Genomic DNA, 14,100 nt, shown 5'->3' on the forward strand with positions numbered 1-14,100 from the left:
GTTGCTCTTATTGTTATTTTCGTTTATTTTTTTTTTGTCTGTCATTGTGCTGCTTGTTGTTGACTGCAGGCAGACGGCAGGGCTTCGCACCAGCTTCAATGTTAAATATTCAGCAAATATGTAATAATAATGAGCAAAAGGGTTACCGGGGTAAGCAGGGATAGGTGGCTTTAACGGGTAGCAAGGGCAAAAATAAATCGCAAACCGGTTAATGTCTGTCTGCTGTCTGCCGCCTGCTGCTCTCGCTCTCGCTCTCTTTCTCTCTCTGCTGATGCTGCTCTTGTCTTGGCTGTCGCGCAGTCGCAGCAAAGCCAACAACCAGCGGCGTTTGTTGCGCAAAAAAGGAACACACAAACATTACTTATATATATATATATATATATATATATATATGTGTGTATGCGTGTTTGTTTGTATCAAACAATAACAAGCAGAAGCAGCGGCAGTTAGCAGACAGCGAGCTTGAGCGAGAGGGGCGATGCTACAGAGCGCCCCCAAACGGGCGCAGCATGCAAACAAACTTGCTTTGAAATGCCAATGAACGTGATAGACGACGACAGCAACAACAACAGCAACAGCAAAAACAATAACGACGCCTGACGTTGTCACGCGGCGCAGACTTTGACTGAGCAGTCGGCAGACCTTTTTTATGCTTGTGTGTGTGTGTGTCTTTTTCTTTTCGTTGCCCTTCGAAGAGTTGTGGTCGCTGAGCTTTTTTTTTTGTGTTGTTGTTGTCCGGCGCCTATGTGTGACTAATCAAGTTGGCAGCCCTCGCAGTCGCCGTCGCCGTCGGCGTCGCATTCGCCTGTTGACTTTCGCTGCCTGCGTCTGCGTCGGAGTCTCTATCTCGCTCTGCTTAGCTGCTTACATAACAACTCCCCCCCCACAGTGTTTTGCACACAAGAATCTCAAGTCGCAAATATTTTTTAAGCGCTTTCATGTTTTCGAAACGAAATTAAAAACATTTTGAACTGGTTTAAGCGCTGACTTCTTGTTGTTTTGCTTATCAACAAATTACCAAAATTTACATACAATGATTTTATTTAATCACTGCGTATACTTTAAATATATATACATACATATGTGTGTATATATATATTTTAGTTATTGTTTTTTACGCTTTTTGTTTGTCGGCCGTCGTCGTGTTTTTTTTCTGGTTGTATGCATGAAATTACAAATCTTCAAAACCAACGCACGGCACGTCCAAAATCGCCGTGTTTTTTTTTTGTTAATCCGCAATTTGGACATTCGCTTATCTTATATTTGCTCGCTCCCTCTCTTTCTCTCTCTCTCTGCGCCAGGCTGATAACTCGGCGAAAAGTTGCGCTGACCACGTTTTGGGCTGGCGAAAAGAAATTAAAAAAAAAAACAAAGAAGGGCGTAAAACGCATTTGGTCAGGGTTAAGTCCACTCGAAGAGCAGCTAATAAAAAGCCCAATCGATTTAGTCGCTACTTTACAATGTACTTGTTACGTCACAAGCAACGGGCAAATCAGTCATCAGGCAGACACGTGCTCCCTTACCTTCTCTCTCTCTCTCTCTCTCACTCTCTCTGCCTCTTTCTGTGCTCATTTAAAGTTAATTTGGCATACAATTTGATTAGTGATCATTTTTGTGATCAGCTAATTGGTTTGTCATGAAGAAATCGCCTCCAATTGCCTTGGAAATTCCGAAAATAGTTCATGTGACATGTCCTAGTTAAGCTGCATTTGATTAGGATTTGTTTCAACTTATTATCATAGAAATATTCCCGAAAATTAAGTCATTGTAAGTATTAAGAAAAATTTTAAATTTTAATATTCTAATTCTATATTCAAATAAATTTATCTTGTAAACTTGAACAGGCAGCTTTTTAAAATGAATATATTTTGATCTAAAAAAAAGTAGCAGAAAATGTCAATATCTTGTTAAGCAAGAGACTTAAAAATCTGTAAGTCTTGTCTCAGCTTAAGATTCAAATGCTTATTCCAAGACTAATTGAATCATTTTCTATGCTTAAAACAAGTTGTTCTTAAAAATATGGTGCCTTCCATGAGGTACACCTTACGCCCATGAACTAACTTTTAGTCTGTTCCACTTATGCATACACATATATGCCATACAGATATTCATGTGCTTTGTGTGTGTGCATATTATTATTAACTTCAGGGATTTGCTTCGCTGAGCTTGTTGGGAGAGCTGACAGTTGGCGATGTGATAAGCGCGATAAGCCAGCAAGAGAGAGAGAGAGAGAGAGAGGGAGAGGGGGAGAGTGCGTTTCTTTTATATATTTTGCACTGATCTAGTAAAAACCCGCTGGCAAGTCTCGAGACCTCCTTGCATCATCATCATCATCATCATCATCGTCGTCGTCATCATCATCAGCATGTCATGTGATGTTGCTAGTTGCTTGCTTGTTTTTATACCCTCTGCCCATTAAGGTTGGCTAATAACAGGGTATATGGCTATAGAGCAAGCGTATGTCACGGACATGGGCAGATATCTGCGACTATATAAAGTACGTGTCTATATAAATTGTTGATCGGAAGCTGAGTTTATCTAGGTTCATGGGTTCGTATCAAATCGATAAATATCGAGCAAATCGCAGAGTTAGACTGGAAATAAATGGAATATAGAAATCGATTTTACGTAAATGCAGCACAATATTCATGCGTATCAAACACAGATGAAGTTAACCTTTTGCTAAATCGATAAATATCGATTTATAGCCTCTGCATGTCGTGGAGATAGACTTGAAATTTGCATAAGGGCTTTCGATTATCGATACTTCTCCACGTTGCATAAAAATCGATAAATATCGATACATTGCTAACATTTTTTTTTGGTCGAATATACCTAAATTTTTGGCATACCAAATTAAATGTCATCTTTCTTGAATATATAATAAAGATCGGACGGTCAATATAAAACCCATGGGGGAACAAAATGTTCATGGGGCTGGGAGAAAATGCAAAACCTGCTGGCTACAGATCATCTCCTAGTCGATCAGTCTCCACTGAAGCGCGCGCTCTTTTCTTTTCTATTATTTTATATAAAAGCCTGAACTCAGAACCAAAAGGCAAAGTCTCCGAGGTGCGGCCGGTTCTGGGCTTGGGCTCAAGTACACAACTATGAGTACTGAGTACTTGCTGGCTTTATTGTTGTTGTTGCTGTTGTTGTTGTTGTTGTTGTTGTTGTTGTAGCTGGGACAGGTGTGTGCCTGCCCAGAGCCTCGGGCATGCTGCTCTGTGCCGGATAATGCGTCGTTTATCGCTGATCTTAAATCTAAATTGTTTGTTGTTGCACTTCCATTGCGGGCCGCCAGGCAGACTAGACCCAGACCCAGACCCAAAGCCAAAGCCAAAGCCAGAGCCAGAGCCAGACTCAGAACCAGACACCGATACAGACCCGTCTTAAAGTCTGCCCCTGCAGCTGCCGCGGCCCGACCGCCCTCTGTCCACTTAGCAAATGTTTAAAAATCATTCTCATGTTTATTTTAATTAAGCCCAACGATTAAATTTGAGCGTTCGACTTTTTTCTTTCCCCCTCCCCCCTTCCTCTCTTCTTTTTTTTATTGTTGCTAATGATATTGGCGTTTCTCTCAAATTGTTGTTGTTGTTGTTGCTTATCGATTTTCAATTGATTTGAGAAATTTGTGTTTATTTTTTTTTCGCACACACACAAATTAGTGAAAATATTTAAATAACCGAAACGTGTTTCCAACATTTTATTGCTAGCCTTTTTTTTTGCCGCTTCTTTTTCTTTTTCTGTTTTTTTTTTTTGAAGGTGCAAACTTATTATGTAAATATTTTGTCAACGATTCCGTTGTTGTGCACTTGTTATTGATATCGTTAGAGTCTGGAGATTTTCTTAGAATCTAACATAAGTTGCGCTAGTTAATAAATAGCTTCAAAGTATTTTGGGCTAAGGTCAAGAAATCGCTTTGCGTTTGAGGCTGGGCAACAGAATATTTTGTCAAGCATCGTTTCGCAATTGTCATCGTTTCCTTAGTAAAAGTTATAATAAAAAAGCTATAATAAAAACAAATAAATAGATTAAATTGGCTTGGCGCCAGGGTTGCAGCCGAATTGATGGACAATATTCAGCGCAAGTTGTCACCAGGGTTGCATTACTTTGTCACAACATTTAGTCAGTTTTTAAGAGTCTGATTTTTATTTCTCATAAAGTTAATGTCGCCTAAGTTTATTTTCTTGTAAATACTACATTAAGTAGCTGACAGTACAATATTTGGATAGAGTTGTCGCCAGGGTTGCATTAGTATAGCGCACAATTTTGTCATTGTCTAAAAGCGCCTTTAGACCGATTTTCAATTCTAATCATGATTTTACACACACTGGATAATTTTTGAATAATTTCATATATTATAATATATATTTAATTTAATTGCATATATTTATTTTGACATTTTCGTCCATATCAAGTATACGACAAGTATTCCACAAGTTCTGCAAATGCGTGCAATAAATTCTCGCTCATAGTACCACTTCTGACCGCTAGATAGCGCCCGATTTATTAAGTAGCCGACGCGTAGTTCACATGAAATTGTGGCCAAATTTATTTGTTAAACATTTGTTTGCATCGCGATCAACGCATTTCCTGGTAAAGGGCATTGCGTAGTCGTCGACACGTTCGACTCTGTACTTCGGCACATTTCATATATTTTTATTTATTTTCACTTATTTTGCTAATAGGCAATGACCTCGTTTTGGTTTGATGTTATGCTTGTCGTTGTTGTTGTTTTTATTGTGTTATTGTATTAGTTGCGACTTAAAATGTGTTACAAATGTAGCAACTAAATTTTATATACTATGCACAGATTATGCATGTCTCTCTCTCTCTCTCTGTGTGTGTGTGTGTGTAGCTAATAATTGAATTGAAGCTGCGCAGCTGATAACGTATAGTATATATAGTACATGGAGCACATCTAGTACATATACTACTTATAATATATTTAATAAAATATTACTTATACATTTATGAGTTTGCCTTGCGCAGTTCTTTCTTATCTGTCTGTCACTACACTCAAAGAAAAGCGATGTAAGAAATTTAAATACAAACATTTGCTTGCAATTTCGCTTTTAAACATTTGCAAAGTAAGCGTGGCCCAGTTTTGATAATATAGCTTGAAAAAACTTGAAAAGTAGCTTTAAATTATTATTGAAAGAATTTTAGCATACAATTTCTTAAATAAATTTCCAAGTTTGTGTCTTGTGTAAATGAAATTTGCACTGAACAAATATTCTTAAAATAAGAACTTGTTTCTTAGTTTTTGAGCCTAAAAATATTCTTAATAAGAGCTTGATTTTTAAGTCTTAAAATGAGAACTTGATTTTGGACTTTAAAAATATTCTTTAAATAAAAAAAGTTCCTTTGTTACGTTTCGCGCATAAAAGTATTCTTAAAATAAGAAAATGATATGTAGATCTTGGACTTGATCAAAAATATTCTTAAAATAAGAAACAGTTTCTTCTTGGAAAACTTGTCTGGCTTTTTGTGGGGGGGTATTTTTTTTTTTTTCGTTTTCTCTGTGTGTCTAGTTTTCGCTCTGATTGCGCTTATCAGCAAACGTTTGGCAATAATAATTCTTATCGCTGGCCACTTCAACTGGCACTTCATATCCATAATCTGGCCGGGGGCACCTATACGACGGCCACGTCTAAGCGTCGTCTTCCGCGGCAGACGTGACAGAATTTGCATATGAGACGTTATCACAAATCTCAAAAGCTGGGCAACATTTCAGTTGCACAATGATGATAACGCCATGATGATGATGATGATGATGATGATGATGATGATGGTGTTGATGGTGTTGATGATGATGTCGGTCATTCCACACACACTCACACACACACACACACCTGCGCACAGTCACTGAGCGAGTTGTTTACAAGCGATTTCCTAGTGTCATTTCCCATGTTCGCGCTGGCCAAACGTTTCCGTCATTTGTTGTTGCTAACCGGCCTGCCTGCCTGGCCCCTCTCTTAAGCCCCCTTTTTGGCCTTGCCACTGACAGCTTACACCTGGCTAGCACACACACACACACACTCACACACACACACACACACGCACGCAGGTGACGCGACGCGACTTGCTTCACTGGTTCTGTTTGCTCTTGGTTCTGGTTCTGGTTCGAGTTCTGGTTCTGGTTCTGTTCTGCTTTTTGGACCATGTTTGTTTCCTTCCTATTTGCTTAACGGGTCGCCTTTGGTCGCCAGCGTCTAGGCGGAAAGGTCTGTCCACCTGTCCATCTGTCCGACTGCCCAGCTGCGTCCACGCCAGTCCATAAAAGTCTGATAAAGCGCACAGCAAGAGCTCTTTAACAATCATCGCTAATTGCCAGCCAATTGAAGTTCACTGCAAAAAAAAGAAAAAAAAAAAAAAGCCGAGAAGAAAAATGTAATCACAACAGCTCTAATAATATATTGTACTTTCGCATAATTGCTGGTAATTGCTTATTAAATGACATATGCGAGTCGAGTAGCTCGTTTGCCAATAATTTCGCCAATTTGTAGTTTTTTGCGCAGAATATCAATCGCAGCAATTGCTTTCCTCATGCGATAAGTTGCATATTCAACCACAATGGCAAAAATAAAAAAAAAGTTTTTTTTTAGCATTATTTTTATTTTAAAAATATCTTTAAACATGGTTAAACTTATTTGAATTTCAGTTCCAACAATATGCACACAATTTTTGAAATGCAGTGTTGCAAAATGTTTTAGTAGTTTTTTATGCATCCTCACAAAAGCATTATTAACTTAGCTCTACTCTGTTCCGCCTCTTAATTGGCATATTATTTCAATTGATTGTGATCAATAAGGTTGTCTAACTGTGCGATATATTTGATCTTCAGTGTTGGGCAGTGTTATAGTAGTTCTTTGCGTCCATTCAATGGTAATCGATTCATATCTCTACTTCATTTCGCAAAAGGTACGAAACATGATTTAAGTTTACATCAATTTGCAACAGTTCTAATTGAATTGATTGCGATCAACATGGTTGTCAAAATCCTTGCAATTCGGACAGCCAGTGTTGTAAATGTTATAGTGTTACAAATGCTTATACCCTTCACCCTACTCCATCTCTCCACAGGTATATGCAATGTTTATTATTTAAACACTATTTGCTAAATTGATAGTTGAATTGATTGCGGTCACAGCTTGGTCAAAATGGCTGTCAAAATGTGAGCATTTTTTGACATTCAGTGTTGTGAAGTGTTAAAGTAGCATATGCTGTTGCTGTTGCCAGTCTACCGAATTGACATAACCTTGTCAAAAGCTCGGAACGGTTGGCATGTGGTCTCGGTTTGCATTAGGGTTTGGTTTCTGCCTTTGGCAATAATTTGCTGTGTGCACTTGTCATGAGCTAATTGATTGACAGCAATTGTAATTTGAGACCTGACATTCGCTTTTATGGGGCATTTTGATAATGATGCCCCCAGACCCAGACCCAGACCCAGGCCCAGTCGAGTTGCCCGTCTAAGTGGATAAATCTCGCAAGTTTATCTCGATATCTGTCGACGCTCTGGCTGCACTTTCACACGCGACAACAACAACCAAAGCAACATTGACAACGACAACGACAACAATTGCCTGTGTTTCTTGTTATTGTTATTGTTGTTCAGCTACAAAATTGTGTTACATTTGCGTGTTGCTGTCGCTATTGTTGCTGCTGTTGTTGTTGTTGTTGTTGTTGTTGTTGCCGCATTTGGGTGGGTGTTTTAAATTTCAACGGCTACCCGTGTTGAGCATCGAGCCAAAAGGCATCAAGCGAAATTCTAGACGTTTTGCACGTCAAATGTGGCGGTTGTTGTTGTTTTTATTGCTGCTGCTGCTGTTGCTGTTGCTGTTGCAGCCGCCTGTCACTGCGCATGAGTGAACATTGAGCCGAGAGTCGTCTAGCTATGCGAGAGCATTGCAAAAACAATAACAACAGCCAAAACAACGACAACAACAAAGTCGACAACGACGTCAAATGTAAATTTCGCGCGACATGGCGGCAAATGCAACAGCAACAACAACAGCAACAGCAACAGCAACAATAGCAGCACCAGCAGCAGCAGCAGCAGCAGCAGCAGCGGCAACAACAACCACCCGCACACCGTCTCTAGGCCGGCGTTTGCCTGTTGTAAATGATATTGTCGTCACACGAACACATACATATACATTAGCATAGTTTGTTGCTGTTGGTGACGCTGTGGATGCCACAGAATGTATTGCACCTCCCCCTACCCAACCTAACTCAAGACTACAGCAATGACGCTGCCAATACACTAACTTACATATCCATTAATAAGTTAACTGAGTTGATATTCATATTCATATGCATATTCATATTCATATTCATATTCATATTCATATTCATATTCATATTCATATTCATATTCATATTCATATTCATATTCATATTCATATTCATATTTATATTCCTATTCCTATTCCTATTCATATTCATATTCATATTCATATGCATATAAAGTTAACAACATTAATGTTAATGTTAACATTCCTGTTTAAGTTAACATTCATGTTAACTATAACAGCTTCTGTCTGCCTTCTGTTATCTGCACTCTATGTAGGGCATCTGCGTTTCGTCTTATCCTTTAATCAGTTGCACTATTTACTTTACCAACACTGGCTGCTGTTGTCGCAGGCACTGAGCTATAAAAAGCACTAACATTGTCGTCGGCCCCAAGCCCCCAAACAGGCCGCTAAACCTCCACTAACCGCCGTCATCGTCGCCCCCCCCCCCCCCCCCCCCCCTAGTTAGGGTTGGGCTGTTGATTTTTTTAAATTGGCGCACGCAAATTGCGCACATAACCTCAAAGTGTTTGCGCCCCTGCAACCGCGTGGGCCGACCCCTCGCGCCAAAAGTCTGCGCTGACGTCGACGTCAACTTCGACGTCGTGGCTTGCCGTCGACTCGGAAAAGGGGGGCACGCGACCCGCGACTCAGCTAATGAAATATAAGAAGCTGACGAGGCGTCGAAGACGACACTGAGCGTTGGGCGCAGGGGGGAGGGAGGGGGGGGGGGTGGGTAAATGAGAAGAGGTCTACCTGGATTCGTGTAATTATAACGTAACGTGCTTTTAACATTTCTTTGCTGTTGCTGTTGTTGTTGTTGTTGTTGTTGTTGTTGTTGTTGTTGTTGCATTTGCTGTGCTTTGTTTTTGTATTTAATGAAATGTTTGACTGGCTCTCAGCTGTCTTGCACATACTCTCTCCCCCTCTCTCCCACTCTCTCGCTCTCTCTGTCTATCTGTCTGCCGTTGTTTACGGAAATATTGACGCAGCAAAGCAAAAGCGAGCGACCTCTTTATTGCCGCCACCCTTGCCCCTCGCCCAGTGCCCGCCGTGCACTTGATGCCGTCGCATTGTGCAATCTATTGACTTTTTACACGTGACAGGCAACACTCAAGTTGTTGTTGTCGTTGTTGTTGTTGTTGTTGTTGTTGCCGGCTTTTCCATGTGTCTGGGCCGGCAAAGTTATCGCCGTTGTTGCTGTAGCCGTCTAATTGCCTGGCTGGAGAGCCCTTGGCCTATGCAAACGGCCAACGTATTCGATGCAGCAACTGTTGCTGCTAGCGTTGCCAACTATCATAAAACAATGCATAATAACATCATCATCATAAGCTACAACAACAGCAACAGCATCATCATCATAAACGTTGCACTAATCAAATTGCAGTTTTGAACTTGATTTGCAAAACGTAGTCGGTCAGTTAGCAGACGTTGCCAATTTTTGGGGCCGCACAAAACCGGTTAACAATTGCCAAACGCCAGTTGCCAGATGCCAGTTGCATGTTGCCAACAACAACAACAACAACAGTCGACACAAATGTTGGCCACATCAATTTGTGGGCCATTGCTAGACACAAAATGTGTTTGCCAGCAATATTTTGGGCATATGCTCAAGAGCTCGACTGCGTTAATTACAGGGTATTTTCTGCCAGTGCAATTCAAGCAAGCGATAGAAAAGCGATATCACTAAAATATAAGAGAAAGCGATAGAAACGCGAAGACACTTGAGCAGATAGAAAAGCGTTAGCACCAGAGAAGAGAGGAATGCGATAGATAGGCGACAGCAGACGAAAATATCTTATTCTTATTTTGTGGCATATGCAGTTTTGTGATTGAGGCATAATGCCAAGGCAACTGTTGTGGCAGATCAGTTAGTTGGTTAAATTACAGGGTATTTTATGATAAATGGTTTTTGTTGAAGATAAAAATGCAATAGAAAAGCGATATCACCTGAGCAGTTGAGAAAGCGATAGAAAAGCGATAGATTTTTGGAAGATATGAATGCGATAGAAAAGCGATATAAATTTACAATATTAATTTTATATTTAAATCGTAGCTGCTCCGGTAGATCAAAAAGTTCCGCAATTTATAGGGTATTTTTTGTTGATACCTTGTTCTTGTCGAAGATAAAAAGCCGATCGAAAAGCGATTTAACAAGAACGTAGAAGAAAGCCAGAAGTGCGATAGAAAAGCAATAACACTTAGCATTAAGCAAGATAAGAATGCGATCGAATTACGAGAGCACTTGGGAAGATAAGAAAGCGATAGAAAAGCGATAGAAAAATGAAACAGCTTAGTCCCATTTTGAGGAACAATGAAAGCTAATGCGGCTGTTGTGACAGAACTGGCATATGAATAGATATTTATTTGAACAAATTACAGGGTATATGGGCTAAATGATGTCAGTTGTGGCTGTTGCACGTGGCTCTTGCCACTTAATTGTGGTCTGGCTGTGTTAAACAAATGTTGCATGCAACATTTTGATTTGCTAAACTTTCGCTGAGATTGCGGCTGTCGAGCGAAATGCATTGCGATTGCAATTGATGCGGCAGCAACTTGTTGCAAATTGCCGTTGCTGCCGCAGCGCTGGCACGCCCACATGCCGCCGCCTCAGTTGCGCCTCAATTATGCCAATTGCAGTTGGCTTTTTGCGCCATGACCTTAAAAAGGCAACATGGAAATGTCTGCCCCACTTGCGCCACCTGCCGCCGTCTGTTGCTGCTGTTGCTGCCGCTTGTTGCAGCTGTTGTGATGTGCGTCTGCAGCAAATGGCGACTCGAGTTATGCAATTTGTGTTTTTTTTTTCTTTTTGTCGACCAGCAATTTCTGCTAAATATTTTAAGTGGTTTTGGCCAACAAGCTAAGGTTGCAGCCAAACGCATTTGACCCACTGAGCGATGGCAGTGGCAGCCACAATAACAGCAACAACAACAGCAGCAGCAAGCAGCAGCAACAGCGGCAACAGTTTTCCATTTTCCGTAAATTCGCGCATTTTCCAACTTAATTACGGCGCACATTGTTGTCATTTCATTTCATTGAGCAGCTTTTCCGAACGCTGTGACTCAGCCAGGCGGGCAACCTTGTCAAAAACTCTTGCCGGGCTGTTTGGCTTAGCCAACAACCAACAAGCAACAACCAACAACCAACAACAACAACAACAGCAACAACAACAACCAACAACTAACAACAACAACAACTGCCAACAAATCATGCAAAATTCTCAAAAAATTCGTTTGAAAAATAATATTTTTTAGTCCATTTTATTTTGTGGCGCACAAAAATATTTTGTTCATTAAAAAGAAAATGCCTACAAAAAATGGGGAAAATTGAAAAAAATTGCAACAACAAAAAAAAAAAAATAAAAAGTCGCAGACATAAAATAGATGTGGGCGTGGTCTACACGGCGGCGACAAACAATTTTGACTGCCAAAAACAACAACAAAAGCAACAGGAATCATTTTTGAGAAAAAATATGCCGAAAGTGCAAACAAGCAAAATATTTGTAATTTATGGGAATTTCGCATGCTCTTGCTGCCGTATGGAGCACATTAGCTATGCCATCAGCTGAGCTGGATAAAATTCCTAATTTGTGTATGTGTATGGGGTCTAAGTCTTTCTGGTATAAACAATTCTTGCTTTATGTTTCGCCTTTCGAAACCTGCTTTCCACGTTCTGTATTCATTTGTATCGATATATCGATAAATAGTGTACTTTACGGGATCTATAGATATAGATCTATTGAGATAAATCTATTGACCATATCGTATTACATCATATTAGCACATATCTTAAGCTAATGATTATATTACCAACAATCAAATAAACTAAAATTCACAAGCTACACACAGCCAAGTCAAGCTTCAGCAGAGCTGCATTTGTTCTAGAACTATCGAACAATGTATATGGATATAACAGAAGTATCGATGCTAGCGATAACTTCAGCTGCTGCTCGAATTGCTTTTCGATACCTAAATAGAGCATTTCCGAGCGAAATATGTCTTAGTTATTCTTTCGCATAGACTGTGTCTATGTTTAGGTATAGCATCGTATGGATTTTGACTTTTTTTTCGTTTAGAATTTGCAGCATTTCGGTTTTTCTTGCCTTGTCAGCAACAATTAGCCGTCGTCTTGGCCGTCGTTTGTGGCTTTGCTTAAAAATAGTTTGGCAAATAAATCAAATGTATGTGTGAAATGGCGAATGGCAAGAGGAAAAAGCTTAATTCAAGCAGCTGCGTAACGAACAGACAGATTGAGAGATTGAATGGCTTATAGGAATAGCCCGTCCGTCCCCTCTTCTGCCCAGAACGCAGTTCCATTCAATTTCCATGCAGCACACATTACGTATACGTAACGAGCTTTTCTTTAATTACAAATTCGCAACAGTTTTTGTTTGACATTTATGTGTTATCTTTCATCCTTTATCTATTATCTATGGCAATTTGCGGCGCTCTATCGTTGGGCATTAATCGTTGGCAAAAAAGGCAATTAACCCATGCTAGCCTTCAGCGATGCAACCCTCAAAGTCGGCCCCTTGGGGCATGCTAATTTTTAATGATGCATCCATTTGTTTTTTTTGCTATCTTTTGCTGCAAAAGGTTTTAATTTTTAATTGCAACGCACTGCAAATATTGACAAGAGTGCGTGGCAAACTCGAACCCCTTCGCACGACCTAAGACAACCAGCAGCAGAGAATCATGCGAAGAACAACTGGAATAACCCCTGAGCAAACATATTTTTCTCTTTAGAGCACACAAAGACCACAAAAAGCCAACCCCAAAAGACAAAAGTAAATTGCGTTGCTTTTCAGTTCGGCAAAAATGCGTCGCTCAAAGACAAAGCAACACCTTGGAACTGAGGGGTTGGCTTCAAGCTAAACTACATATATACAAAAAACAAATATATATATTTATATATATATATCTATATGTATATACACATAAATGTATGTACCTCTGGAATAGTTCAGTGCGTCGTTAGCTTAGAGGGTCGTTCTTTTAGTAGTATTATCATATTTTTTACATCTAACATTCGACTTTTAAGTTAGAGTTTACATTCAGTTAACAGCATGTCATTATTTCTTACATAAGAGTTTACATACTGATAACAGATTGTCAATATTTCAAGCATATAAACTTACATGGTGTTAACATTAGAGGTTACATAGTATTAACAGACTGTTAAAATCTCTAACATTGGAGGTAACATAGTGTTAACAGCATGTCTTTATTTTCTAAATTTGAGTTTAAACAGGGCTATTTTAATTAATTTATCGATTTATTATATATTTTCATAATCTTTTATTAAAAGCCCTTCTTTCTATGTCAACTTTTCAAAGGAACCTCGTTTGATATTTTGCCATTTATACCATTTCTTTATAGAGTGCTTAGCTTCAGGCATTTGCTTTGTTTTTGGTTTTTGTTAGGGAAGGAGCCTCTTTCAGGTAGCTCTACGCAGTGCGTAACGCAGTTGCTTCCCCCCATCTGTCTTCCCCTTTCCCTCCTCTTCTTGGCTCGACCCTCTGCTCTGCTTAGCTTAAAGTTCATTAACTTTTGCTGGCCCCTCGCACTGGTCGCATTTTATTAGATTTTTGCACTCGTCTTAGCATTTTATCCCTACATGAGATCTGCACACAGGACGATCCCCCCTTCCCCTTACCCCACCCCTGCTATCTCTTTCGCTTTGCGTGTTAAGGTCCTGAAAAGGAAGCGAGCTGTGCCAGTTGTTAGCTCAATGTTCAATAAATGCGACTTGGCGAATGTCTAGAAAATCCTTGAAAGGTTAAAGACTTTACCCAGGACATGCA

The 14,100-nt window shown here is 39.8% G+C and overlaps 1 protein-coding gene and 1 long non-coding RNA gene across 4 annotated transcripts in view; one reads left to right on the forward strand and one right to left on the reverse strand.

The window, feature by feature from the left end:
- Nucleotides 1-14,100, forward strand: part of Snoo (Sno oncogene) — a 107,343-nt gene that overhangs the window by 4,382 nt on the left and 88,861 nt on the right. The gene's annotated exons all lie outside the window — the stretch shown is intronic.
- LOC116651655 (uncharacterized) overlaps nt 5,478-14,100 on the reverse strand; it is a 98,222-nt gene continuing 89,599 nt past the window's right edge. For all 3 annotated transcript variants that reach the window (XR_004304669.2, XR_004304668.2, XR_004304670.2), the window contains one exon: nt 5,478-6,354. This is a non-coding gene — a long non-coding RNA (uncharacterized lncRNA). The remainder of the gene's footprint in view (nt 6,355-14,100) is intronic.

Source organism: Drosophila virilis, chromosome 4, assembly GCF_030788295.1.
Source record: "Drosophila virilis strain 15010-1051.87 chromosome 4, Dvir_AGI_RSII-ME, whole genome shotgun sequence".
NCBI lineage: Eukaryota > Metazoa > Arthropoda > Insecta > Diptera > Drosophilidae > Drosophila > Drosophila virilis.